General features: G+C 44.3%; 1 long non-coding RNA gene across 1 annotated transcript; it reads right to left on the bottom strand.

Moving 5' to 3' along the window:
- Positions 1-7,017: 7,017 nt before the first annotated feature.
- Positions 7,018-16,474, bottom strand: LOC142747983 (uncharacterized). The gene is made up of 3 exons (XR_012882112.1): positions 15,855-16,474; positions 15,609-15,761; positions 7,018-7,117 (listed from the first exon to the last, which is right to left on the bottom strand). It is a non-coding gene; the product is annotated as an uncharacterized LOC142747983 (long non-coding RNA).
- Positions 16,475-25,206: the final 8,732 nt, after the last annotated feature.

Below are 25,206 nucleotides of genomic sequence, written 5' to 3'. Positions count from 1 at the left end.
GATCAACCCCCAACACATGTTTTGTACGTAGCTTCTTCCAGGGGTTACACCAAAGAGCACAGATATGTGGGTATATAAAGCACAACCTACCAATGAACGGCTAAAACATATAGCTGGTAACAAACCACAATTTACCTTTAAAGTCCTACATGATATAATCCCATTGGCAGATACCTCCCAAGTATCATCGCATGAAAACAAGAGGGTATGGATCTGTGTTTGTTCACAGAACAAAACCCAGGTGCAGCTAACCGCACACACTTGCCCGTCCCTCGCAAAGGGAGGGGCGAGCGAGTGGGAGCACAGTCAGCCGCCTGGGAAATACTGATCATAAGCACACGTGCATATTAGCCCATGAGTGCATTGGAACGCAGGCAAAATGGCCGCCATCACTAGATGCCTGTCCCACCACAAGGGTGGAGGGAGGGGTGAATGAGAGGGCGGCCAGGATAGGAAAACATAGAATAAATGTCACGATTGATATAAGATCCGAACATGTCAGAATTCATGTGACCACTAATGAAAAAATTATTTTTCATCCACCGATATACAAATACACAGCGTATAACATTATATACGGTCATTATTATACATTCAGGATACACTAATACAGATATGATGACAATAAGTGAAATAAAAGTCCCCGTGCTTGTAGAATAAAATATTAAAATTCAATCCGCAATAAATAAAAAATAAAAAAATACAAAATAAATTAAAAATAAATAAATACATAAATGTAGAAAAATTTGTGTGCGAACAGGGACATGTATAATATGACGCTATATTACATCATGTCCAATTCGTATGTAATGTGTACAAAATTATGTAAAAACATACATTAATGCATAATATGGTTCTAAACAGTACAATCAAATAATAGTGCATAATAATAATAAACAAAATATGTTTACCAATAAGGAGTGAAACACAAATAATTGAACATGAAGTGAAACACACATCGACAAAAACCCATAAATAATCACAATAGTAGAAAAAACAAAATACAGTGATCTTAGTGAGAGTCACCCAAACCAAAGTATCAGCATAAAATTAAGATCCAATATACCAATCCTAAACGGGTATTTAAAATGAGAATAGTCCCATGAAGAATGGTGACAAAAATGTCAGATGTCGAGGATTCTACGTCATATCCATCATACACGTATAGAGGAAGAAAATAGGGCAGCAGGCATATTAAACGTGAATATATCTTTAGGACATAGATAATAAATAAAAAGAAACACAAAGCTTAGTAAAATTAAAACATATAAAACCAACTTAAAAAGCCATTTCCAAAAACCTTGGTAATGGTGATATGAAGCACTGATAACATAGATTCTATCAATTAAACATGGACATATAGGGTGGTTATGAGTGTGAGAAAATAAATAAAGGGATCTGTAGATAATTCTAGTATTCAAAAAGATCTTAGTCAAAATAAGATGTTATAAAGCTATAGAAACGGTGCAAAACTAATTTTCTCATTTAGTCCTTTTTGGGAAGCAGTATCAAGTGTATAAATCCATCTAGCCTCCTTCTGGGTCAGAATTCTCTTCCAATACCCTCCCCTACCATTACCCAATACCCGATCAATCCCCCTTACCGGTAAGTATTTACTGTTGCAGTTATGATGTATCTTGAAATGCCTAGGTAGAGTCTTCAACTTTGATTAATCAGTTTCATTTTCTGCTGCTTCAATATCCAGAACATGTTCCCTCACACGACGTCTTAATTCACGTGATGTTAGTCCCACATAGACGTTATCACACGGGCACGTTGCATAATACTGTATATTACACCAATTGTGTTGCATCCAATGGAATGTGTGATTTTAAATTCTCTGTTCCTACATGAATTGAGGAAATTATCAACAGTTTCCACATTTGGATATGCAACACATTTACCACAAGGCTTACAGCTCCATTTGGGACCTTTTGTCCCAAATATTTTACCCGGGACCTTACCTGGGTAATAACTGCGAACCAATAGATCTTTCAAATTTTTTGATCTTCAATAGATTATCAATGGTACCTTGAGGTTTTTGCTCTCTTATAGCCCTGTCTAATTGACCATTCACTATAACAACGGTTCTCAAACCGCCTCCTGAGTTCAGTCGCTTGATTTTCAAAGCTACAGTCATCAGAGCAAATTCTGCGTATTCTCAGAAATTGGCCTACAGGTATACTGTTAATCAAATTGGATGGATGAGACGAATCGGCATGTAAAAGGGCATTCACAGAGGTGGATTTTCTATGTACATCAGTTTCTATTTGTCCATCGTTGGTCACATGAACTTGTACATCTAGGAAATCCATCTTAGTTCTTCCGGATGTATATGTCAGTTTGATATTCATTAAGTTGTTATTTAGACTATCCATAAAACATTTCAGTTCCTGAGATGTCCCCTGCCAGATAAAAATGACATCATCAATATAACGCCCCCATAGATGAACCCTCTCAATAAAAGGCGTGGGCTCAGTAAGCAATATCTGACATTCCCACAGCCCCAGGAACAGGTTAGCATATGAGGGCGCACATGACGACCCCATTGCTGTGCTCTGGAGCTGTAGGTACACAGACTCCTTAACCCCTTAACGACCGGCGAATAGTGTTTTTACATCGGCGGTTAAGGGTAGTTGAGCTGAAAAGCCAACGTCCTCCTATGCAAAGCAGTGGCACCCCACAAATACTGGCGAACTCACACATTTTTTGGGGCTCATCCTCAACATGGGAAAAGTGAAAAAGCCCTCAATCCGGTCATATTCGGCAACAAGCCCTACACATGCCACACCTGTTTTTCCAGCCGTTATGATCAGAAGCAGATATGCATTGGTAATGTGCTTCCTTCATTTTAATGACAATCACCAGCCCCCCCCCCCCCCCCCCGTAGTGATCCAGGCCGTGACCACCTGTATAAAATAAGGCCCCTGATAAAAATTTTGGAGGAGTCATTAATGCCGGTGTACAACCCCGAATAAAGCCTAGCGGTCAATGAATCACTGATGAGTTGCAAAGGCAGGCTCTCATTCCGCCAGTACATCCCCTCAAAGAGAGCAAAATATAGGGTTAAAATCTACAAGCTCTGTGAGAGCGGTACAGGCTACACATCTGCCTTTAGAATCTATGAAGGCAAAGACCGTGATATTACCCACATTATTAACTCATTTAATTTCACACTGTTTTTGTAGGGAGAACCAAAAGGGAGGGTTGCTTATTGGATAATGTTTCACTGTAAAAATGCAGCAATACTGTATTTTCTGGAAAAACATATTTTTTATTTCTTTCCACCTATTAAAAATACTCACTATACCCCTAGATGAATAATAGCAGGACATTTATACTTGTCAAAATGAACTGCAGTACCACGGAAATTATAGCGTGGTTCACTGAAATCAGGCCTCCAAAAGCCAAAATGGACTCCTTCTATGATATGCCCTATAACGGGTCCATATAATAGATTAGACACACATATTTGGTATCACCGTACACGGGAGAAATAGCAGAATGTGGAAAGGTGTCACTTTTACCAATATGTCATATGGTGTTTCGAAATGGCTTAAAAAAATTGCCACTTTTGTAAAAAAAAAAATGCATTTTACATTTTTTTGGCCCAAGTTTTGACATATTCTGTAAAAAGTGTGAAGGGTTAAAACAGAAATTTAACAGCTAGAAATAGACTTTAGAGTGTCTAGTTTTTAGAACACAATGTTTTTTTAACCATTATTTATTGGACTTCAAGTCCATTACCCATACATTAATGCCATGGTGTAAAAAACTAAATTAAGACATTTTAGTGCGCAATTGAAAAAAAGGGGCACTTGTGTTTTATACTATATTTCTGGTCAAAAAAAATAAACTACACCTCCAAGTCAGGTGTCCTTATGATCAGGATATATGAAAAAATATATTTCAATACATTTGTATGATACAATTACTTTTATTTTCAAACTGTTACATTTTAAATGATGAACAATCAAAATTTTTCTTTTTTTTCTGTCTTTCCACGGCTATAAAAAAAGTAACAAAAATTTTACCTATACATATATACCACAAAAAGGAAGCGCTACATGTCCCAAGAAAACAGTGCAAAATTCACATCGATACATAAAACACATACAGAGTTATACTGCGTTACATCTGTGAATAGCAAAACTGCGAAAATTGCTCTGGTCACTAAGGTTTAACCCCTTAATGACCGGGCCATTTTGCACGTTAATGACCAAGGATTATTTTTTGTTTTTTCACGGTCGCATTCCAAGAGTCGTAACTTTTTATTTATTCTGTCGACATAGCCGTATAAGGGCTTGTTTATTGCGGGACGAATTGTATTTTGTAATTGTACCATTTTTAGATGCTTATAACATATTGATTAACTTTTATTAACTTTATTTTAGGAGAGAATTGAAAATAAGCAGCTATTCCAGCATTGATTTTCACGTTATAAATTACCGCCGTTTACTATGCAGCGTAAATAACATGTTAACTTTATTCTATGGGTCGGCACAATAACGGGGATACCAAATATGTAAAGATTTTATGTTTTTTCTACGTTTGCACAATAAAAAGCCTTTTAGAAAAAAATTACTTGTTTTTGCATCGCCGCATTCCAAGAGCCGTAATTTTTTTATTTTTCCGTCAATGTGGCGGTATGTGGGCTTGATTTTTGCGGGCCAATGTGTAGTTTTCATTACTACTATTTTTGGGTACATAGGACTTATAGATTAACTTTTATTTAATTTTTTATGGGGGGAATGGGAGAAAAGAGGGAATTTTGCCGTAGTTTTTTGCGGTTTTTTTGGATGCCGTTCATCGGGCGGTTTAATTAATGTGTTCATTTTATTGTTTAAGTTGTTACGATCGTGGGGATACCATATATATGCATGTGTTATTTGTTTTGACACTTTTACTAAATAAAACCACTTTTTGGGCAAAAAAAAGTAGTTTTATTTGATTTTGACTGTAATTTTTTATTTATTTTTTCACAAACTTTATTTAACTGATTTACATTTTTCCTACCAGGGGACTTCACTATGTGATCTGCCGATCACATACATAATGCTTTGGTATACTTAGTATACCAAAGCATTATTGCCTGTTAGTGTAAATCTGACAGGCAATCTGTTAGGCCATGCCTCCAGCATGGCCTAACAGGCATTTGCTGAAGGCAGACCTGGGGGTCTTTGTTAGGCCCCCGGCTGCCATGGAAACCCGACGGCGACCCGCTATTTCTTTGCCGGGGCGCCGATCGGGTGACAGAGGGTGCTCCCTCCCTCTGTCAAACACATTAGATGCCGCTGTCACTATTGACAGCGGCATGTAATGGGTTAAACTGCCGGAATCAGAGCGCGCTTCGATTCCGGCAGTTGCAGCAGGAGCCAGGCTGTGTATAACAGCCGTGCTCCTGCTGCTGATCGCGTGGGTACAGTGTCAGTACCCGCGCCATCACAGGACGGATATATCCGTCCTCCTGCGCGAACTAGCAGCTGCTAAGGACGGATATATCCGTCCTTCGGCGTTAAGAGGTTAAAACACCTTTGGTATTAAGGGGTTAAAGAGAGAAAAGTTATGATGAGTCAGGGAAAACTCAAGCAGTTGGAGACGTATTGAGGTGTATAACGATTCCACGTCAAAGGTGACAATAGTCATATCAGGTTCAAGGTGATACCATTCATCTTACGTAGAATGTCAGTCGTATCCTTCAAGTAAGATGGTAAAGTCTTAACTAGAGGACGCAAAATAAAATCAATGAACTTGCATATAGGTTCACAAATCCCATTGATTCCCGATACAATTGGTCTTCCGGGAGGCAGCATGGCATGCTTATGGATCTTAGGTAGCATGTAAAGGCACCATTGGATCTATGGGGATTAGTCCCTCATATTGTTTTTCACTTGTAATCGCGTCAGACACTGCTTTTGATAGAATAGTATCAAGCTCAGTTTGAAATTTACTCAATGGATTAAACGTGAGTCACTTAAACCACGTTGAGTCACGAAGTTGTCTAAAAGCCTCTCTTTTATACATGCCTTTTTACCAGATGACGACGTTCCCCCCTTATCAGATGGTTTAATAAGAACGTCGTTCATCTGGCTCAATTATTTAACCTGTTAGTGACCGCCCCATAGTGTTTTTACGTCGGTCACTAACGGGCTTTATTCCGATGCAATAGTCTTTTTACGCCACTGCATTGGAATAAGTAAACAGAGCAGGGAGCTGTCAAATCTCCCTGCTCTCAACTGCCAGAGGTAGCTGGGGGCGTCCCTGCTCGAACGTGTGAGATTGATATTAGTATCGATCTCACCCGTTTAACCCTTGAGATGTGGTGCTCAATAGCGTGCACCGCATCTGAGTGGTTTTGGAGAGAAGGAGGGAGCTCCCTCTCTTCCCACCGGCACCCGTGTCTGTGTCGCCGATGGCAGCCGGGGGCCTAATAAAGACCCCCAGGTCTGCCTGTAGCGAATGCCTGCTAGATCCTGCCTCTGGCATGACCTAGCAGATGCCTGTCCACAGAGGCGTAGCTAGGTTCTCCAGCACCCGGGGCAAAGATTCAGTTTGGCACCCCCCAACCTCTTTCCCGACATCTCCTTCCCCCTCGCCGTGTTTGTTTTCTCTACCAATCGACGTGTCATTTATTTTTATGTAACGCAAGCATAAAAACATTTGTACATTTTACAAGCAATATGGTTCTATACACAACACCAGAACCAAGCTCAGTACATATATACAGCCCCAGAAGCAAGCTCACTACATATATACTACACCAGCACAAATACAGCTCAATTTAGTGCAACCCCTGCCGTATAGGTGTGTACGGCGTAAAACTACAGCTCCCAGCATGGCCCAAACAATGATAAGGATATGCTGGGAGATGCCGTTTCACAAAAAATAAATCCTATCATAATCATATCACCCATCATCTCGCTGCAGATCATACAGTGACTACAGTGCTGATTAAAGGCAGAATAAACATTTACATTAAGTGACTCACCGGTGACGTCTCCGATTTTAGTTATTTTTCTCCATCCGGTCCAGACCTCTATGGTGGCTTCTCCCGGTCACAGACCATTTCTGCAGTTTGCCGCTCACATGTCTTCAGCTTCTCACTTTTCCAACATTTCTGCACCGATAAATAAATATAAAGTTATCATTATACCACACACTACGCCCCTAAATATAATAGCGCCATACACTGCACCTCTAATTATAATAGCACCATACACCGTGTCCTACACACACACACACACACTGTGCCCCCTGTAGATAGTGCCTGCCATAGAGTCCCCTGTAGATAGTGCCTGCCATATAGCCCACCCCTGTATATAGTGCTCCACTAGATAGTCTACCCCTGTATACAGTGCTCCACAGATAGCCCACCCCTGTATATACTATATACAAGGGTGGGCTATCTGTGGCGCACTATATACAGGGGTGGACTATATGTACAAGGGGGCTATATACAGGGGTGGGCTTTCTGTGGAGCACTATAGGGGGAGCTATTTGTGGGATACTATATACAGGGGTGGGCTATATCTACAGGGGGACTATATCTACAGGGGGACTATATCTACAGCGGTGGGCTATCTACAGGAGTGGGCTATCTACAGGGGTGGGCTATCTACAGGGGGACCATATCTACAGGGGTGGGCTATATCTACAGGGGTGGGCTATATCTACAGGGGTGGGCTATATCTACAGGGGTGGACTATATCTACAGGGCTGGGCTATATCTACAGGGCTGAGCTATATCTACAGGGCTGGGCTATATCTACAGGGCTGGGCTATATATACAGGGGTGGGCTATATCTACAGGGGTGGGCTATATCTACAGGTGTGGGCTATATCTACAGGGGGCTATATACTATATAGCCCCCCCTGTAGCTATAGCCCACCCCTGTATATGGTGCTCCATAGATAGCCCACCCCAGTATATAGCCCCCCTGTAGATATAATCCCCCTGTATATAGCCCACCCCCTGTAGATATAGTCCACCTGTATATAGCCCACCCCCTGTAGATATGGTCCCCCTGTAGATAGCCCACCCCAGTATATAGCCCCCTGTAGATATAGTCCGCCTGTATATAGCCCACCTCCTGTAGAAATAGTCCCCCTGTATATAGCCCACCCCCTGTAGATATAGCCCCCCTGTAGATATAGTCCCCCTGTATATAGCCCACCCCCTGTAGATATAGTCCACCTGTATATAGCCCACCCCCTGTAGATATGGTCCCCCTGTAGATAGCCCACCCCAGTATATAGCCCCCTGTACATATAGTCCCCCTGTATATAGCCCACCCCCTGTAGATATAGTCCACCTGTATATAGCCTACCCCCTGTAGATATAATCCCCCTGTATATAGCCCACCCCCTGTAGATATAGCCCCCCTGTAGATATAGTCCCCCTGTATATAGCCCACCCCCTGTAGATATAGTCCAACTGTATATAGCCCACCCCCTGTAGATATAGTCCACCTGTATATAGCCCACCCCCTGTAGATATAGCCCCCCTGTAGCTATAGTCCCCCTGTATATAGCCCACCCCCTGTAGCTATAGTCCCCCTGTATATAGCCCAACCCCTGTAGATATAGTCCACCTGTATATAGCCCACCCCCTGTAGATATAGTCCACCTGTATATAGCCCACCCCCTGTAGATATAGCCCCCCTGTAGATATAGTCCCCCTGTAGATATAGTCCCCCTGTATATAGCCCACCCCCTGTAGATATAGCCCCCCTGTAGATATAGTCCTCCTGTATATAGCCCACCCCCTGTAGATATAGTCCCCCTGTAGATATAGCCCCCCCTGTAGATATAGTCCGTCCCCCCGCAGATACAGCCACACACTTCTATTACAATTTAAAAAAATAAAAAATATTCAAACTCACCTTATTCCCGCTCCCACGCCGTCCGGCAGCCATGGAGACCTGCTCTCTTCTGCGCAGGTCTCCAGGGGGTTGAACACAGCGTCTATGAAAGGCGCTGATTGGCTGGGCAGGATGACTTTCCCTGCCAGTCAGTCAGAGCCTTTCACCGACGGAAGCGTCACTGGTACAAAAGGTACCTGTAATGTCGAGGTAGGGAGACAGACAAGTGAGCCCTAATCTACCCGCCACTCAGTCCCTGCCTACTTGCAACGACCCGCCCTAGTCGACGGGGTACAACTGGGCGACGGTCCCTACACTCAATAGGTGCACGACAGACAAACAGACAAGGGTACAAAGAAGCCAGGGAAATTGGGAAGTTGCCCACGGGGACACCGTGAGCAACAAGCGAAGTGAACGAGTAGAGTCAAACCAGGAGATGAGCGCGGTACAAAAACGCAGAGCAGAAGAGTGGTCAGTAAAGCCAAGGTCAAACACAAGCAGAGGATCAGTAGTTCAAGAAGCTGCAGCAGGGACAGGAAACCAGCAGAGAAGAAACACAAGCAAAGGAGGAACAGGAAAGGCAGGTATAAATAGACAGAGGGCAGGAGCTAGCTCCGTCTGGCCAGGCTGTGATAGGCTCTCCCACTCCTAAGCCTGCCATCCTGGGTGGTGGAAGATGGAGTCAGTCTCACAGACATAGAAGCAGGTGCAGACTGATTACCTATGGGCGTCGACACAGAAGTTGTGTCTGGCAGATTCTTTACAGTACCCCCCGTTTTATGAGGGGCCACCGGACCCTTTCTAGGTGGACCTGGTTTATTGGGGAAACGAAGGTGGAACCTCCTGAGCAATACCCCAGCGTGAACATCCCGGGCGGGTACCCAAGTCCTCTCCTCAGGCCCATATCCCCTCCAATGGACCAGGTACTGGAGGGAGCCTTGGACCATCCTGCTGTCCACAATCTTGGCCACCTCGAATTCTACCCCCTCAGGGGTGAGAACAGGGACCGGAGGTTTCCTCGAGGGAGCCAAGGACGGGGAGCAGCGTTTAAGTAAGGAGGAATGAAACACGTCGTGTACTCGAAAATACGGGGGCAACTCCAGTCGGAAGGAGACAGGGTTAAGGACTTCAATGAACTTGCATGGCCCTATAAACCGGGGAGAAAACTTCATGGACGGAACTTTAAGGCGCAAATTTTTTGACGATAGCCACACCAGATCCCCGACAACAAACAAGGGGTTAGCAGAACGTCTTCTATCTGCCTGAGTCTTTTGTATGCTCTGGGACGCCTCTAGGTTATTCTGAACCTGGGCCCAGACTGTGCACAGTTCCCAATGAACGACCTCTACCTCGGGATTGTTGGAACTACCAGGTGAAACGGAGGAGAACCGTGGATTAAACCCAAAATTACAGAAAAAGGGGGAGACCCCTGACGAGTTACTGACCCGGTTATTAAGGGAAAATTCGGCGAGGGGAATGAATGAGACCCAATCATATTGATAGTCAGAGATAAAACACCTTAAATATTGTTCTAGAGACTGATTAGTCCTCTCAGTTTGGCCATTAGTTTCAGGATGGAAGGCAGAGGAGAAGGACAGATCAATCTCCAACTTTTTACAGAAGGCTCCCCAAAACAATGAAACAAATTGTACCCCTCTGTCAGAAACAATATTGACAGGGACCCCATGAAGATGCAGGATGTGTTTGACAAACAAGGTAGCTAACGTCTTAGCATTGTGTAGTTTCTTGAGGGGCACAAAGTGGCACATCTTACTGAAGCGGTCTACTACAACCCACACCACCGACTTGCCTTGAGATGGAGGCAAATCGGTGATGAAATCCATGGAGATATGGGTCCAAGGTCTCTGGGGAACGGGCAAAGAACATAGTAAGCCCGCTGGTCGGGACCTGGGAGTCTTGGACCTAGCACAAACTTCACAAGCGGCGACGTAGGCCTTAACGTCTTTGAGCAACCCAGGCCACCAATAGTTTCTGGCAATGAGGTGCTTGGTACCCAGGATGCCTGGATGGCCAGATAGTGCAGAGTCATGATTTTCACTAAGTACCCTTAGCCAGAATTGCAGGGGAACAAACAGCTTGTTCTCAGGAAGGTTCCCGGGAGCTGAACCTTGATCAGCCGCAATTTCAGAGACTAAATCAGAATCAATAGAGGAAATTATTATACCTGGAGGCAAAATACAAGCAGGATCTTCCTCCGAAGGAGAGCTGGCCATGAAGCTACGCGACAGTGCATCAGCCTTAATATTTTTAGACCCAGCCCTATAGGTGACCAAAAAGTTGAATCTGGTAAAAAATAACGCCCATCGAGCTTGTCTCGGGTTTAGCCTCCGGGCAGATTCTAGGAAAACCAGATTCTTGTGGTCGGTAAGGACCGTTACCTGGTGCCTAGCCCCACTCTCAGTGGGCGAAAACTTCTTGGAGAAGTAGGCACAGGGGCGAAGATGGGTGAGGGACCTGGTACCCTGGGACAAGACAGCCCCCACTCCCACCTCGGACGCGTCAACCTCCACGATAAATGGCTCCATTTGGTTGGGCTGAACCAGCACTGGGGCCGAGATAAAGCACTTCTTAAGGACCTCAAAAGCCTGGACAGCCTCAGGAGGCCAGCGGAGGAGATCAGCACCTTTGCGAGTGAGATCCGTAAGAGGCTTGGCGATGACCGAGAAGTTAGCAATAAATCTCCTGTAATAATTAGCGAACCCCAGGAAGCACTGTAACGCCTTCAGGGAGGTAGGTTGGACCCATTCCGCCACAGCCTGGATCTTGGCGGGGTCCATGCGGAATTCATGAGGTGTGAGGATTTGACCCAAAAACGGTATCTCCTGCACCCCAAACACATTTTTCAGTCTTAGCAAACTGTTTGTTTTCCCGAAGGGCCTGGAGCACCTTCCTGACATGCTCAATGTGGGAGGACCAGTCCTTGGAAAACACAAGTATGTCATCAAGGTACACTACAAGAAATACCCCCAGGTAGTCTCTTAAGACCTCATTTATGAAATTCTGGAAGACCGCGGGAGCATTACACAACCCAAAGCGCATGACGAGGTATTCGAAATGACCTTCGGGCGTGTTAAACGCAGTCTTCCACTCATCCCCCTCTTTGATGCGGATAAGGTTATAAGCCCCTCGTAGATCAAACTTAGAGAACCATTGGGCCCCCTGAACCTGATTGAAGAGATCAGGAATCAAAGGAAGGGGATACTGGTTCCTTACAGTGACCTTATTCAAGTTTCGGTAGTCAATGCATGGCCTAAGACCACCATCCTTCTTCCCTACGAAGAAGAAGCCAGCACCTACCGGAGAAGTAGAGGGGCGAATGTAACCCTTGGCCAGGCATTCCTGGATATACTCTCTCATGGCTTCACGTTCGGGACAAGAGAGATTAAATATCCTACCCTTAGGGAGCTTAGCTCCTGGTACCAAATCAATTGCGCAATCGTATTTTCTATGAGGTGGTAACACTTCGGAGGCCTCTTTAGAGAAAACATCAGCGAAGTCCTGAACAAACTCAGGTAGAGTGTTCACTTCCTCAGGGAGAGAAATAGAATTAACAGAAAAACATGACGTCATGCATTCATTACCCCATTTGGTAAGATTCCCAGTATTCCAGTCAAACGTGGGATTATGCAACTGCAACCAGGGAAGGCCTAAAACCAAATCGGACGATAATCCCTGCATCACCAGTACAGAGCACTGCTCCAAATGCATGGAGCCAACAAGGAGTTCAAAAACAGGGGTATGCTGTGTAAAATAACCATTAGCAAGAGGAGTGGAGTCGATACCCACTACCGGGACAGGTTTAGGCAAATCAATCAATGGCATCGCTAGAGACATAGCAAATTCCACAGACATAATATTAGCAGAAGACCCTGAATCCACGAAGGCACTGCCGGTAGCAGACCTACCACCAAAAGAGACCTGAAAGGGAAGCAAGATTTTATTACGTTTCATATTTACGGGAAATACCTGTGCGCCCAAGTGACCTCCCCGATGGTCACTTAGGCGCGGAAGTTCTTCCAGCTGATTATTCTTACGCCTAGGACAGTTGTTCACTTGATGCTTGTCATCCCCACAGTAGAAGCAGAGACCATTCTTCCTGCGGAACTCTCTACGTAGTTGGGGGGACACGGAGGTCCCGAGTTGCATAGGTACCTCCGAGTCTTCCGTGGAAGAACGAAGCAACGGAACCTCGGGAGGCATCATGGGGGAGTCAGAGGAGAAAACACAAACACGTTCAAGTCGTCGTTCCCTGAGACGTCGGTCAAGTCGTACCGCTAAAGACATAACCTGATCTAGGGAGTCAGAAGAGGGATAGCTAACTAGCAGGTCTTTCAGGGCGTTCGACAGACCCAATCTAAACTGGCACCTTAAGGCAGGGTCATTCCACCGAGAAGCTACGCATCACTTCCTAAAGTCAGAACAATACTCCTCAACAGGTCTCTTACCCTGACGTAAGGTCACCAGCTGACTCTCGGCAAAGGCAGTCTTGTCAGTCTCGTCATAAATGAGCCCGAGAGCAGAAAGGAAAAGATCAACGGAGGAAAGTTCAGGGGCATCAGGAGCCAAGGAGAAGGCCCATTCTTGGGGCACGTCCTGGAGCCGGGACATAATTATACCCACCCGCTGGCTCTCAGAACCAGAGGAGTGGGGTTTTAAGTGAAAATAGAGCCTACAACTCTCCCGAAAGGAGAAAAAAGTCTTCCGGTCCCCTGAGAACCGGTCAGGCAACTTGAGGTGGCGTTCAAGAGGTGAGGTGAGGGGCACTACCAGGGTAGCATCAGGCTGGTTGTCCCTCAGAGCCAGGGCCTGGACCTGTAGGGAGAGGCCCTGCATTTGCTGAGCCAGGGTCTCAAGGGGGTCCATAGTAGTGTCAGGGACCAGGGTAGACTAGGTATATGGGCTTGTGATTATGTAATGTCGGGGTAGGGAGACAGACAAGTGAGCCCTAATCTACCCGCCACTCAGTCCCTGCCTACTTGCAACGACCCGCCCTAGTCGACGGGGTACAACTGGGCGACGGTCCCTACACTCAATAGGTGCACGACAGACAAACAGACAAGGGTACAAAGAAGCCAGGGAAATGGGGAAGTTGCCCACGGGGACAGCGTGAGCAACAAGCGAAGTGAACGAGCCGAGTCAAATCAGGAGATGAGTGCGGTACAAAAACGCAGAGCAGAAGAGTGGTCAGTAAAGCCAAGGTCAAACACAAGCAGAGGATCAGTAGTTCAAGAAGCTGCAGCAGGGCCAGGAAACCAGCAGAGAAGAAACACAAGGAAAGGAGGAACAGGAAAGGCAGGTATAAATAGACAGAGGGCGGGAGCTAGCTCCGTCTGGCCAGGCTGTGATAGGCTCTCCCACTCCTAAGCCTGCCATCCTGGGTGGTGGAAGATGGAGTCAGTCTCACAGACATAGAAGCAGGTGCAGACTGATTACCTATGGGCGTCGACACAGAAGTTGTGTCTGGCAGATTCTTTACAGTACCTGTCACTTCATTCGTAGAGAGGCGCAGAATGGCCGGGCATGGAACGTGCCCGGTCATTCATTGCTTCTAATTGTACCTGTGTCCTTGCGACACAGGTACAATTATAGTGCGGGAGGAGGTGGCGCTGGCGCCCCTCTCTGAGCTGCGCCCAGGGCATGTGCCCCGCCTGCGCCCCCCCTAGCTACGCCCCTGCCTGTCCGTTTTACACGGACAGGCATAATACACTGAAATACAGAAGTATTGCAGTGTATTATAAATGCAATCGTATGATCGCATATTGAAGTTCCCTAGTGGGACTAGTAAAAGAGTTAACAAAAAGTTTAATAAAAAGTGAAAAAAAATATTAAAAACCCAATTTTTTCCCTTACAAACTGCTTTATTATTAACAAACAAAATAAAGTAAAAAAGCTACACATATTTGGTATCGCTGTGTCCGTAACGACCCCAACTATAAACTCATTACTTCATTTAACCCGCACGGTGAACGTCGTAAAAAATAAAATAAAAAAACATGCAAAAATTTTTGTTTTCTTTGAATCCAGCCTTAAAAAAAATGTGATAAAAAGTGATTAAAAAGTCAGATCTCCTCCAAAATGGTACCGATAAAAACTACAAGTCGTCCCGCAAAAAAAAAACCCTCATACAACTGCATCGGCGAAAAAATAGTTATGGCTCTTCAAATAGGTAGACACAAAAAACAAATAGTTTTGAAAAAAAAGTGTTTTCACTGTGTAAAAGTAGTAAAACATACAAAAACTATACAAATTTGGTATCGTTGCAATCGCAACAACCCACTGAATAAAGTTATTGTGTTATTTATACCACACGGTAAACGCCGTAAATTTAGGACGCAAAAAAGTGTGGCGAAATTGCTGTTTTTTTTCTATTCCCTCCTCAAAAAAAGTTAATAAAAGTTAATCAATAAATTCTATGTACCCCAAAATGGTGCTATTAAAAATTACAACTTGTCCCCCAAAAAACAAGACCTTATACAGCTATGTCGATGCAAAAAAAAAAAAGTTATAGCTCTTAGAATAACACGATGGAAAAACGTAAAAAATGGCTTAGTCACTAAGGTCTGAAATAGGCTGGTCATTAAGGGGTTAATGGCAGTATGTTGCGGATGGGTGCAATTATCATGTCTGATTGCTCTTGGGATACGCTTGAATTCCTCACTGACCAGTTCAACAAGCAGGTCAATGTGAATTTTTGGGATTTAGGTAAAACAATAGAGGGAAACTTACCCCTAGGTTTCACAGTCTGTTCCTCCATAAGATCCTCAAGAACTTTCAATGTTTCTTGTTTCTCCTGTGTAGAATAGATGTCAAATGTTGTATCTCGATGAAAAATCCTTTTTAAAATCAATTTTCTTGCAAATAGGTGCAAATCCTTTATGGCTGTGAAATGGTCAAAACCGTCAGAAGGAGCAAACAAAAGACCAAAATTGAAAACCTCAGTCTGGTTAAAGTAACATTAGATAAATTAATTACCTTAAGTTGCGTGTCTTTGTTATCATATTTTGCATTCCCAAAAGCGTGACCCCCCTCTGCGTTTTGGCTGTGATCTTTTCATTACATAAGATTTCCTCTTGCCATAACGTGTTGTAAGACTCTGGGTAGAGTGAGTTGAAGTCGTAGATTCCGCTCCACATGATGTATACAATTATACTGACGGAGTTCGACTCCTAGTTCTCTGCTTCCATTTGTACATATGTCTTGTTTGCATATCCATCATATGCCATTGGAATATTTTTAGCCTTCACGGTTTGTATCTGTTTCTCCCAGGTCCGAAATAACTCATCTAATTCCGCTTTCCATGTCTCCATGGCTGCAGGGGTTAACAAACGACCAAGCTGTGTTTCATATTCCACAATGTTTTTGTCCAACTCCTCCATAGATTTCACATTATGTTCAATAATGAGAAGTATCAAAGATTTTAAACAATAGTTGCAAATCTCCTCCCACTTCATACTGAAAGTCTCATCCTCAACCCCATATGAGGGAAAAATCTGTATCCTCAAACCTCTTGGAATGAGTTGCTTAATCACATAATTCTCCAGAGATAGTTTATTCCACCAAATTCTTGTTTTAAGATGTAGAGATTTCTTTAATACATTTTTAATCTCACGAACCGTTTTTTGCTCCATATGTTCAATGGGTAGTGAACTGCCACCAAATAATGCATCTGCTTTTGTACGCCAAGATGCTTCACATGCCTGGAAGTCCATTTTGCAAAACCTTCCCTTCTGAAAAAACAGGAAAAATAGCATAAAACCTACTAAGATAGTTGGGCTAATACATGGATATAGCAACTCTAATGAACCGTGTGATATACGAATATGAACACCTATATAAGAAATCACACATGAACCATTATTAGCGAAAAAAAGACAATATTTTATTGAAAGACAAAATCAATAAAAATAAGTACATCGGCAGTAACAATACCCATAGAAAAAGGATCCCCACATAGGTCGAGTCCCACAGCCTCTATAGTAAAGTGCAAATAGTGCATGAAAAGACTGGTACATAAGCAATACGATGAATATGTATAGGAACCATCCAAAGCAAAGTGTGTGAAACATGGAGGGATAGTGTGTAGGTCATGAGGCGCAGAGTGTATATACAGGTGGAAGCCTATTTGTGACGCCTCGATGTGACGCCTTATTTTTGCTTCTTTTGGACACAGCCAGGTCTTTGATGCTGGGAGAGTATGGTGTGCTGTTGTTTGGCATAGTAAGCAGGGTAGCCCGCTCTTTGAATTATCAAGGCGTCACAAATAGGCTTCCACCTGGATATACACGCTGCGCCTCATGACCTACACACTATCCCTCCATGTTTCACACACTGGCACCCCATTATTAATTTATCTTTATTTATGCACTTTACTCATTACTGCCCCCTATATTTCACCCCTATTATCACTTGCACATACTCTATTCATTTCTTATTTTTTACTACACATCTCATGCACCACACGCCACTCCCCTCAAGACTAGTGGGAGTGGTTATTATCATTTAAAGCACCTGCTCACTCCCCTTCATCAGCGTTTCTGACCTGGCTGTGTCCATTTGTGAGTATATTTGTAAAAAAATATAAAAATAGGACCATCGGCGCTGCACGAAGAGACAGAAAATTGGACTACTTAGATGACCATCATGGCAATATTTAATGGAAGCCCTTCCATTAAATATTGCCATGATGGTCATCTAAGTCGTCCAATTTTCTGTCTCTTCGTGCAGCGCCGATGGTCCTATTTTTATATTTTTTTACAAATATTATCGGGACAACAAACCCCATTTGTTGTGATTTGGACTTGGCAGCAGCAGCTTCATTACCACCACTACCTTTGTGTCCTTGGGCCAGGTGAGCGTTTTCTTAAACAAGATTGCTCCTCTGCCCCATCCTGCTTTTACTTTGCACTATGTGGCGCCGTGTCTCCTTTTATTTCCTATTTCATTTGTGAGTATGGCCTTTTTTCTGTGTTTTTGTGTTATATGTCCCCTTGTTTTTATCTGTTTTCTATGTCCTAGAGGAAGTTAAACTGAGCTAGTCACTTGTTAAGATGGATCTTGGTGTACTTGTAGATCATAGACTAAATGATAGCACGCAATATCAATCAGCTGCTTCTAAGGCCAGAAGGATATTGTCGTGTATTAAAAGAGGCATGGACTTACGGTACACGGTGTGACAGGACCAGGGGAAAAGTAGTGTATGGAGTGTACATCTCACCCAGGTTCCTGTCATATAAATTTTAAAAAACAGCATGGAATTGAGCTAGAAGGAAAATGTGTTTTCCTGGCTCAAGGGTTTTCTGGAAAACCTGTGTAAAAGGGCCTGGTTGTTGGAATAGGGAGAGTTGGGAGGGTTCCTATTCCACTAGCCACTTCAGGTATTGCATTGTGGCTAATTACCTGCACAGTTGAGGTGTGCTTTAAAACAGAGGCAGAGTTCACAGTCTCTCTCTCTGCTCCTGGGAAAGCTGGATGTGAGTTAAGCAACTGTGGTGTTGTGTTTGGGAGTTGGAGCTCTAGGCTCAGCTCTTTGTAGTTAGGAACTGCATGTTTAGTTAGTGGCCAGACGGCCTAGGATTTACTTAATGTATTAATTTGTTTTCTGCTACGGCTTTTTTACATAATAAAACTGTCTGAGGCCAGTAGTACCACACTGTGACTGGACTGTAGTCTGTTCTTACTGTGCCAAAAGTGCCTGTCTACCCCAGGAGACAATGATCCGGTGGGCGGCCCCTTACAACGGATATAATATTATCACTGTACAAAGCATTAGTGCATGCTCTATGTGCCCAGCCGGAGTTAATAACACCAGACGTCAGGAAAGAGTTTGTGGTGCAAACGGATGCCTCTGATGTAGGAGTAGGGGCTTTATTGTCACAACTGAGGGGAGGAGAAGAACATCTGGTGGTTTACCTGAGTAAAAAACTAAATGAGCATGAGAAAAACTACGCCATTGTAGAAAAGGAGTGCTTGGTGATAAAATGGGCCTTAGAAGCTCTCAGGAATTAAGTGATAGGGAGAACATTCAGACTGGTCACTGACCATGCCCGCCTCATATGGATGTGCCAAAATCGGGAGAAAAATAGACGCGTGACCCGATGGTTCATGTCGTTACAAAACTTCAGTTTTGTAGTCCAGCATAGACCAGGACGTCAACAGGGAAACGCAGATGCCCTGTCCAGGGTCTATTGCTTGGAGGCACAAATTGTTCTGCCCCCGAGGTCGAAACAGGGGGGGAGGATATGTGACAGGAACAGGGGAAAAGTAGTGGATGGAGTGTACATCTCACCCAGGTTCCTCTCATACACATTTTAAAGCAGCCAGGGAATGGAGCTAGAAGGAAAATGTGTTTTCCTTGCTCAAGGGTTTTCTGGAAAACCTGTGTAAAAGGGCCTGGTTGTTGGAATAGGGAGAGTTGGGAGGGTTCCTATTCCACTAGCCACTTCAGGTATTGCATTGTGGCTAATTACCTGCACAGCTGAGGTGTGCTTTAAAACAGAGGCAGAGTTCACAGTCTCTCTCTCTACTCCTGGGAAAGCTGGATGTGAGTAAAGCAACTGTGGTGTTGTGTTTGGGAGTTGGAGCTCTAGGCTCAGCTCTTTGTAATTAGGAACTGCATGTTTAGTTAGTGGCCAGACGGCCTAGGATTTACTTTATGTATTCATTTGTTTTCTGCTACAGCTTTTTTACCTAATAAAACTGGCTGAGGCCAGTAGTACCACACTGTGACTGGACTGTAGTCTGTTCTTACTGTGCCAAAAGTGCCTGTCTACCCCAGGAGACAGCGATCTAGTGGGCGGCCCCTTACAAATGGTGCGAGAATGCGAGCACAGTAAGATTAGCATTGGCACAAGAATCCTGCCAGTTTGATGTCCTGGGTTAAATCGGCTGTGCTAGTTAAAAAGTCAAACACGGCATATATGGAGGAAGTTGTTAAACAGCTGATCCAAGCAAATGCTCTGCAGCAAAAGACTAATACTAACTAGCAGGAAACAAATGGTTTGCTTCTAGAGTCTACACAAGCCGCCTACAGAGAGCAGCAGGTGATTAATAAAAATCTGGTGGAGCAGATAAAGGTGCTGCCTGAAAAACCTCAAGTCCAGGCAGAAGCTGCAGGTGCTGGAAGGAGAGTGCAAGCCTCGCTCCAGAAAATGACACCAGAGTATGATATCGAAGCATTCCTCAGTATTTTTGAAAGGGCTGCAGAGACAGAGACTTTCAGCAGATCGGTGGGCGGATACAGTTGCTCCGTTTCTCACTGGAGAGCCCCAAAAAGCCTACTTCGACTTAAATGAGCAAGAGGCCAAGCAATACCCAAAGTTGAAAGCTGAAATTCTGTCTCGCTTGGGAGTGACACCTGCGGTTAGAGCCCAGCGGGTACACACCTGGACTTTCCACCTGGATAAACAAGCAAGGTCCCAGATGTACGACCTAATCCACCTGGCTAAAAAGTGGCTGCAGCCAGATGTCATCACTGCTGGACAGGTCATCAAAAGAGTGGTCCTGGACAGATTTTTCAGAGCCCTGCCCATCCGGATACAACGCTGGGTCGGCAAAACTGAGCCCAAGGATGCGGATCAGCTAGTCGCCATCGTGGAGAGATACCTGAATATGGAGGACTATCTCCAGGATTTCTCTGTTACTCGGCCAACCCCAACCAGAAGACCTCTGAACTGGGTAAGACTGTTCCTAATCTAAAGGGGCCGAAAAAGGCCATACTTACAAATGGACATTTTTCATTATTATGTATATTCGCTTCTCTTGGACACAGCCGGGTCTTTGATGCTGGGAGAGCATGGTGTGTTGTTGTTTGGCATAGCAAGCAGGGTAGCCCGCTCTATGAATTATCAAGGCGTCACAAATAGGCTTCTACCTGGCTATACACGTTGTGCCTCATGACGTACACACTATCCCTCCATGTTTCACTCACTTGCACCCCATTATCCATTTATTTCTATTGAGGCACTTCACTCATTACTGCCCCCTATATTTCACTTATAGTATTACACTTGCACACACACTATTCATTTATTATTTCTTACTACACATCCCATGCACCACACACCACTCCCCTCAAGACTAATTGGAGTGGCTATTATTATTTAAAGCACCTGCTCACCCTTTCATCAGCGTTTCTGACCTGGCTGTGTCCATTTGTAAGTATGGCCTTTTTCGGTGTTTTTGTATATGTCCTCTTGTTTTTGTCGGTTCTGTTTGTGCATCAGGAACGTTCTGTTCCAGTTTAGGAGTTAGGGACTCGCAAGTCTGGGGATCCTTGTCGTGGATTGCGAGCTTGCGTCCTTTTGGCCAAAATGATTACCAATACCCCAGGTATTTTTCATTATTATGTATATTCGCTTCTCTTGGACACAGCCGGGTCTTTGATGCTGGGAGAGCATGGTGTGTTGTTTGGCATAGCAAGCAGGGTAGCCCGCTCTATGAATTATCAAGGCGTCACAAATAGGCTTCTACCTGGCTATACACGTTGTGCCTCATGACGTACACACTATCCCTCCATGTTTCACTCACTTGCACCCCATTATCCATTTATTTCTATTGAGGCACTTCACTCATTACTGCCCCCTATATTTCACTTATAGTATTAAACTTGCACACACACTATTCATTTATTATTTCTTACTACACATCCCATGCACCACACACCACTCCCCTCAAGACTAGTGGGAGTGGCTATTATTATTTAAAGCACCTGCTCACCCTTTCATCAGCGTTTCTGACCTGGCTGTGTCCATTTGTAAGTATGCCCTTTTTCGGTGTTTTTGTATATGTCCTCTTGTTTTTGTCGGTTCTGTTTGTGCATCAGGAACGTTCTGTTCCAGTTTAGGAGTTAGGGACTCGCAAGTCTGGGGATCCTTGACGTGGATTGCGAGCTTGCGTCCTTTTGGCCAAAATGATTACCAATACCCCAGGTATTTTTCATTATTATGTATATTCGCTTCTCTTGGACACAGCCGGGTCTTTGATGCTGGGAGAGCATGGTGTGTTGTTTGGCATAGCAAGCAGGGTAGCCCGCTCTATGAATTATCAAGGCGTCACAAATAGGCTTCTACCTGGCTATACACGTTGTGCCTCATGACGTACACACTATCGCTCCATGTTTCACTCACTTGCACCCCATTATCCATTTATTTCTATTGAGGCACTTCACTCATTACTGCCCCCTATATTTCACTTATAGTATTAAACTTGCACACACACTATTCATTTATTATTTCTTACTACACATCCCATGCACCACACACCACTCCCCTCAAGACTAGTGGGAGTGGCTATTATTATTTAAAGCACCTGCTCACCCTTTCATCAGCGTTTCTGACCTGGCTGTGTCCATTTGTAAGTATGGCCTTTTTCGGTGTTTTTGTATATGTCCCCTTGTTTTTATTGGTTCTAATCTAAAGGGGGCCCGTAAAGGAGGACCTGCGACAGAGGTGTTAGCCAGGCAAGTTAGCCATAAAAGATCTATGAATGTAAAAAACATTGTGTGCTGGCGTTGTCAAGGCCTGGGCCATATGGCTGCCAATTGTCCCATAGTCGATGAGGCTATGGAGTGTGATAGTGGGTGGAGACCATCGATGTTTGCTAGACCCGCCTACTCTGCCTTGTTCTCTCCAAACACAGAGCGACAAACCTGCCAGTTGATGATACTCTGTGGAGGCTCTGTTGGACTCTGGTAGTCTGGTGACTCTTGTCCATGCCAGTTTGGGGGACACCCGAAAACTGCAAAACAGGCGAATGGGAGTGGTCTGCATATATGGAGATACAAAGGATTATCCCACGGCTGTGGTGTCTTTTGAAACTCCATGTGGAAATGTAACCCATGAAGTAGGGGTTGTAAAAACATTAATGCATAATATAATTGTGGGGTGACTTTCCTTTGTTTTGGCAAATGTGGGAAAGGATTGAAAAATGTTTGACCAATATAAATGTGAATGTGGTTGACCCTATCCCAGTGGGAGAACCTGACAATGGGCAAGCAGTAGGAGTGACCCTGGGTGAAATGGAGAGTTCTCCCTTAGAGTTTTTTTCAGGAGATGTTGAGGAAGACCCTGCTGAAATTGGTCTCCCTGACTTGCCAGTCTCCAGAGATAACTTTGGCACTGCTCAACTCAGAGACCCTACATTAACCCATGCCAGGGAAAATGTAAAAGTAATAAATGGGGTACCCCAAGACCCCGGGGCTGAGAAAATATTTCCCCATTTTGCCATGGAAAGGGACCTACTATATAGAGTCAGTGAAGTAGGGGGCCAAGTGGTAGAACAATTGGTAGTGCCTAAGACTCATCGCCAAAATGTGTTAGATCTAGCTCACTCACATGTGCTAGGGGGACATCTGGCCTATGACAAAACAAAAGACCATATCTTGTAAAGGTTTTATTGGCCAGGGGTACATGAAGAGGTAAAAATATATTGTGAATCCTGCCCACAGTGTCAATTACACAACCCTGTAGCAAATTTTAGGAGCCCTCTCTTTGCCTCTACCGATTATTGAAACCCCCGTTGAGAGGATTGCAATGGATTTGGTAGGACCTCTGGTGAAGTCCGCCCTGGGATACCAGCATATTCTGGTGATCCTTGATTACGCTACCCGCTATCCAGAGGCTATCCCACTAAGGAAGGTGTCTGCTAAGACCATTGCCAAAGAGTTGTTCTCTATGTTTACCCGGACTGGGATTCCTAAAGAGATACTCACAGACCAAGGGACACCCTTCATGTCAAAAGTTACAAAAGAGTTATGTAAATCGTTGAAAATCACGCACTTGCGTACCTCCGTCTACCATCCCCAAATAGACGGGTTGGTGGAGAGGTTCAATAAAACCTTAAAGGGGATGCTTAGAAAAGTGGTGGCCCAGGATGGAAAGGACTGGGATTGTCTTTTACCTTACCTTATGTTTGCTGTCCGGGAGGTACCCCAATCGTCTACAGGGTTTTCCCCTTTCGAGTTAGTTTATGGCAGACACCTCCGTGGTCTGCTAGATATTGCCAAAGAGACTTGGGAGCATGAACCTACCCCATGCAAAAGTGTGATTGAACACATTGCGCAGATGCAGAACCGAATCGAAAAAGGAATGACACTGGTAAGGGAACACTTACAGCAGGCCCAGGAGAGTCAGTCCCGGGTTTAAAATAGGGCCGCTAAGATAAGGAGATTCAGCCCTGGGGACAGGGTCTTGATACTAGTCCCCACCGTGGAAAGTAAATTCCTGGCAAAATTTCAAGGGCCTTATGCAATTGTAAAGAAGGTGGGAGAGGTAAATTATCGGGTGCATCAACCAGGTAAACGAAAACCCTACCAAATTTATCATGTTGATTTAATTAAATCATGGAAGGACCGTGAAGTGTTGGTGGCCACCAAGAGTACGGATAAAGTGATTCAGGTCTCTGGGATACCAGAGGTAAAAATTCCAAACACCCTGTCAGGTTCTCAAATCCAAGAGGCCAGGGAGTTTGTACAGCGCAACAGAGATGTATTTTCTGAGCTACCCAGTCGAATCAAAGTAATTAAGCATGATATAATAACCGAACCAGGCGTCAGGGTAAACCAAAAGCCTTACAGGGTGCCTGAGGCTAGACGTAAAGCAATAGCCGAAGAAGTGCAAATGATACTAAAACTGGGAGTGACAGAGGAGTCACATAGTGATTGGTGCAATCCGATAGTCTTAATCCCAAAACCTGACGGCAGCTTACGCTTTTATAATGACTTCAGGAAGCTGAATGCTGAATCCAAGTTTGATGCTTATCGAATGCAACGGGTGGATGAGCTAATGGATAGGCTGGGTAATGCCAGGTATTTCACAACCTTAGACCTTACCAAAGGCTACTGGCAAGTGCCATTGACCGATTCGGCCAAAGAAAAAACAGCCTTTAGCACCTCTGAGGGACACTTTCACTATGTGGTCCTTCCCTTTGGTCTGCATGGGGCTCCGGCCACCTTCCAGCGATTGATGAACAGAATTCTAAGACCACATCACAAATATGCCGCTGCCTATCTGGATGATGTGATCATACATAGCGCAGATTGGGAGAGTCATCTACCCAGAGTTCGAGCAGTCTTGAACTCTATTAGAGAAGCCGGTTTGACAGCAAACCCCAAAAAGTGTGCCATTGGACAGGAAGAGGCAAAATATCTGGCATACACAATTAGGCAAGATATTATCAAGCCTCAAATAAATAAGGTTGAGGCCATTCAGAACAGGCTCAGGCCGGTAAACAAAAAACTGGTGAGGGCCTTCTTGGGCTTAACCGGTTATTACCGGCGGTTTATTGAAAATTTTGCTACCATTGCAGCACCTTTAACTGACCTCACAAA

The sequence above is a fragment of the Rhinoderma darwinii genome, chromosome 3, assembly GCF_050947455.1.
Source record: "Rhinoderma darwinii isolate aRhiDar2 chromosome 3, aRhiDar2.hap1, whole genome shotgun sequence".
Lineage (NCBI taxonomy): Eukaryota > Metazoa > Chordata > Amphibia > Anura > Rhinodermatidae > Rhinoderma > Rhinoderma darwinii.
The sequence above is the reverse complement of the archived record's forward strand: the minus strand, read 5'-3'. Positions and strand labels throughout refer to the sequence as shown.